Raw genomic sequence first — 5,351 nt, 5'->3', positions numbered from 1 at the left:
AACCACAGGAGTCCACAGTGACCCTGTCTCCTTTACATATGACTAACAAACAGCATATTCAAGTGCATTAATATTACAAGAAAAACCTGGAATTGTTTAGAAAAATGTTCCCTCAAAGTGGGAGGAAGCCAAGAGATAAAAGAATTTTATTTGGAAAAGTCCAGCTTGGCAAGTAGATGTGTTTGTTAAGATTTACATACAGGGCACTCCTGGACAGCAGCAGGACTGCTCTAGAGATCTGTGCCACCTCCCATCTCTAAACTATTTGTAAGCTAATTTTCTGGCTCTTTGCCTACTGTGTTTGAGTGATGAGACTGTTTTTCTTGGTAGGTTCTCAGACACTCCCCAAGATGCTTAGGTTCTCAGGGATACCTGTTCCTCAGCTGCACACCATGGCCTTGACTCACCATCTGGTCTTCAAGGTTCAAGAAGCAGGCGTGCACCCTTCAGTAACCTGGTGTGGAATCCATCACACTACAATTAAAATGTGTCTGTGGGAAGAATGCATCCCAAAAGGTTAGCATGAATTATTTCCTGATGAGGAAACGTTTTAATGAACCTTTTTTTGGCTTTTCTTTCTTTTCTAGTTTTTCGGCAGTGAATATTAGTTTTATGATAAGAAAGCTCTTTCCTCCCAGTAAATATTAATTTTAAAACAAAAAAATTAAAAGTTACAAGACAGCAATATCCTCTAGATCACTCTTTTGCTAGTATTTTTGTCTTTTTTTAACCTTCAGTTCAGATTTGACATTGCTGTTGAAGCACTTACACGTGTTCAGCATTCCTTGCTCTTTGGATGGCTATGTAGGTAGCAGAAGGGAAGGTCTTTCTTTGGGATTTTGCAGTCTCTGCAGGGGTCCAACATTTGCTTCCCAACCTGAATCAGAGCTTATTTTATTTTAGTGTTTTGCATCTGCACAGCTAATCACTACTTGTTATGTAAGCTCAGCTATGGGAATTTGTATTAGGCATAGCTCCTATTCATGAAGGATAGAATAATTTTTTTAAAAAGAAATTAGTACAATGGTGTAGGGAAGAAAGAGTAATATTTTTTCCTTGCTTGTTGCAAGGTTCATGGCTTACACCCCATAACAAAAAACAAATTAACAAGAGAAAAGTGTAACAAATTTATTTAACCAAAGTTTTATGTGACATGCAGCCTTCAGAAATGAAGACCCCCAGAATGGAGGAAACTGTGTATTTTTATGTTTAGGTTTGATGAAAAGTGGATACTTAGGGAGAAACATGATTGGATAAGGGGTATGATCTAACAGTAATAAACTGGGGGACTTAACAAGGGCTTTGTATTCAGATTTATCTTGGTGTCTCCGTGTCTTCATTCCATTTCTCTGGCTGTCACATGAAGGTCTTATAACTGAGAAACAAAAAAGAAATCCTAAGTCCCCCAACTGACTGAATGGACACTCTTTTGGCCAAGAGGACCCAAGAGAAACCTTGAACATTGAGTTCCTGGACATGACAGGATGGAAAGTCAGACACACCTTGTATTAGATCATTTTCATGTGGCTAAAAAAGACATACCCAAAACTGGGAACCAAAAGAAGTTTAATTGGACTTACAGTTCCACATAGCTGGGGAGGCCTCAGAATCACAGTGGCAGGTGAAAGGAACTTCTTACACGGCAGTGGCAAGATAAAAATGAGGACGAAGCTAAAGCAGAAATCCCTGATAAACCCATCAGATCTTGTGAGACTTATTCACTATCACAAGAATAGCATGGGAAAGACTGGCCCCCATGATTCAGTTACCTCCCCCTGGGTCCCTCCCACAATACATGGGAATTCTGGGAGATACAATTCAAGTTGAGATTTGGGTGGGGAGACAGCCAAACCATATCAATCCACCCCTGGCCCCTCCAAACCTCATGTCCTCACATTTCAAAACCAATCATGCCTTCCCAACAGTCCCCCAAAGTCTTAACTCATTTCAGCATTAACCCCAAAGTCAACAGTCCAAAGTCTCACCTGAGACAAGGTGAGTCCTTTCTGCCTATAAGCCTGTAAAATCAAAAGCAAGCTAGTTATTTCCTAGATACAATGGGGGTACAGGTATTGGGTAAATACAGCTGTTCAAAATGGGAGAAGTTGGCCAAAACAAAGGGGTTACAGGGCCCATGCAAGTCTGAAATCCAGCAGGGAAGTCAAATTTTAAAGCTCCAAAATGATCTCCTTTGATTCCAAGTAACATCCAGGTCATACTGCCGCAAGAGGTGGGTTCCTATGGTCTTGGGAAGCTCCACCCTTGTGGCTTTGCAGTGTGCAGCCTCCCTTCTGGCTGCTTTCACAGGCTGGTACTGAGTGTCTGCAGCTTTTTCAGGTGCATTGTGCAAGCTGTTGGTGGATCTACCATTCTGGGGTTTGGAGGATGGTGGCCCTCTTCTAACAGCTCCACTAGGCAGTGCCTCAGTAGGGACTCTGCATGGGGGCTTTGACCCCACATTTCCTTTCTGCACTGCCCTAGCAGAGGTTCTCCATGAGGGCCCCATCCTTGCAGCAAACTTTTGCCCGCACATCCAGGCATTTCCATACATCTTCTGAAATCTAGGCGGAGGTTCCCAAACCTCAATTCACAACTTCTGTGCACCTGCAGGCTCAACACCATGTGGAAGCCGCCAAGAATTGGGGCTTCTGCCCTCTGAAGCCACAGCCTGAGCTCTATGTTGGCCCCTTTCAGCCACAGCTAAAATGGCTGGGACACAGGGCACCTAGTCCATAGGGTGCACACAGCACAGGGACCCTGGGCCTGGCCCACGAAACCATTTTTTCCTCCTGGGCCTCCAGGCCTGTGATGGGAGGGGCTGTGTGAAGGTCTCTGACCTGGCCTGGAGACATTTTACCCAAGGTCTTGGGGATTAACATTAGGCTCCCTACTACTTATGCAGATTTCTGCCGGCTTGAATTTCTCCCCAGAAAAAGGGTTTTTCTTTTCTGTTGTATAGTCAGCCTGCAAATTTTCCAAACTTTTATGCTCTGCTTCCCTTAAAAAACTGAATGCCTATAACAGTATCCAAGTCACCTCTTGAATGCTTTGCTGCTTAGAAATTTCTTCCACCAGATACCCTAAATCATCTTTCTCAAGTTCAAAGTTCCACAAATCTCTAGGGCAGGGGCAAAATGCTGCCAGTCTCTTTGCTAAAACATAACAGGAGTCATCTTTGCTCAAATTCCCAACAAGTTCCTCATCTCCATCTGAGCCCACTTCAGCCTGGACCTTACTCTCCATATTGCTGTCAACATTTTGGGCAAAGCCATTCAACAAGTCTCTGGGAAGTTCCAAACTTTCCCACATTTTCCCATCTTCTTCTGAGCCCTCCAAACTGCTCCAACCTCTGCTTGTTACCCAGTTCCAAAGTTGCTTCCACATTTTCAGGTATCTTTTCAGTGATGCCCCACTCACTCTACTAGTACCAATTTACTGTATTAGTTTGTTTTCATTCTGCAGATTAAGACATACCCAAAACTGGGAACAAAAAAAGCTTTAATTGGACTTACAGTTCCACATGGCTGGAGAGGCTCCAGAATAATGGCAGCGGGTGAAAGTTACTTCTTACATGGTGGTGGCAAGAGAAAAATGAGGAAGAAGCTAAAGCGGGGCTGGGCGCAGTGGCTCATGCTTGTAATCCCAGCACTTTGGGAGGCCAAGGTGGGCAGATCATGAGGTCAGGAGTTCAAGACCAGCCTGGTCAACATAGTGAAACCCCATCTCTACTAAAAATACAAAAATTAGCTGGGCGTGGTGGTGGGTGCCTGTAATGCCAGCTACTCGGGAGGCTGATGCAGGAGAATTGCTTGAACCCAGAAGGTGGAGGTTGCAGTGAGCCGAGATTGTGCCACTGCACTCCAGCCTGGGTGACAAAGCTAGACTCCATCTCAAAAAAAAAAAAAAAAAAAAAAAGCTAAAGTGGAACCCCTGATTAACCCATCAGATCTTGTGAGACGTATTCACTATCACAAGAATAGCATAGCATGGGAAAGACTGGCCCCCATGATTCGATTACCTCCTCCTGGGTCCCTCCCACAACATCTGGGAATTCTGGGAGATACAATTGAAGTTGAGATTTGGTGGGGAGACACAGCCAAACCATATCATGCCTCATTATACCCCCTCCCTCGCTAACCACCATTAGAATTTTTTCCCTAAGGAGTAAACAGAAACCAGCCCTTTGGAAAGATTCACTCCACCCTTCGTTTAACCAGCACCCTGACACTGACCGTCCCTTTTGCAGTTTCCACAAAACAACAAACCAGCATTCCTTCATGATAAGAGATCACCAACCATGGGCTGGTTCTTTTTTGTTGTTGTTTTTCACTCAGATCAAGTTTCCATATATTCAAAAAATAAATAAAAGTTTAAAAAGTTGTCTCACTAACTTTAGTTTTAGAACTGACTGACATGAGGCATTTCTTATTATCAAAGTCCACCCTTCAGAGAAGATAAGAAATTTCTGAAGTCTACCTACGGATTCTTTTGGGATTCATTCTGACTAAGGAATATTTTTTACAAGAAAAACCTGGAATTATGTAGAAAAGCATTTCCCCAAAATGGGAGGGAGCCAAGAGGGAGCCAATATTTCATTGAGAGAAACGTTTCTTTGTTTTGCTCACATTCTTTGAGGAGCAAGAAGATACTAACTCTCCAGATGTAGGTGTTCTGAAATCAATATTGGGCGCTTGCCTTTGGAATCAGACATCTCATGATTTGGGTTTGCAGTCCTTCTCTTTGGTGTCTTCAGGCTGAGTTTACTTGTAGGAGTACTAGGATTGCTCCTCAATGCTAATAGAAAGCTTCTGCTCTTACCATGATGTTTCACTGTTCTGTGGCATGTTTTACAAGTAATCAACAATACACTTTTGGAGTCTCTGAACTTTTTCACAATTTTTGCTTCTTTAAAACTGAGTGTATAATTTCATCCTTCTAGATTAATCAGTTTCTGTATTTTGGGTGTCAATGTGGCTTTGGGTTTGAGACACACTCAAAAGTTATCCAGAATCAACAACTGCAAACAGTATGGACATGTTTCTTCAAAAGTGCTGTTATCATAGGAGATAGCAGGCTTGGCCCTGGCAGCTGTTGTGCAGTTCCTGCTCTGAAGCTTCAAGGTAGTGCTTCTGTGTCATGGCCGTCACTGCCACTTCCTTGTCACAGGGACCTGGTGAGAAAACACGGCACCAGAAGTTGGCTTCCACCATGGGGTGGTTCTTGCCAGCCTAAGGAGGATGTGCAGTGAGGATTTTCATGTCTCAGCTTCACATTTTTTTTTTTTGTTTTTTGTTTTCTTGTTGTTCTCATTCACTCTGTTTCCCAGGTTATAGTGTAGTGGCATGATCACA

The 5,351-nt window shown here is 43.2% G+C and overlaps 1 pseudogene; it reads right to left on the bottom strand.

Annotated features, from left to right (window-relative positions):
- Positions 1 to 4,431: 4,431 nt before the first annotated feature.
- Positions 4,432 to 5,138, bottom strand: LOC112625450 (annotated as a pseudogene).
- Positions 5,139 to 5,351: the final 213 nt, after the last annotated feature.

Source organism: Theropithecus gelada, chromosome 5 (assembly GCF_003255815.1).
Source record: "Theropithecus gelada isolate Dixy chromosome 5, Tgel_1.0, whole genome shotgun sequence".
Lineage (NCBI taxonomy): Eukaryota > Metazoa > Chordata > Mammalia > Primates > Cercopithecidae > Theropithecus > Theropithecus gelada.
The sequence above is the reverse complement of the archived record's forward strand: the minus strand, read 5'-3'. Positions and strand labels throughout refer to the sequence as shown.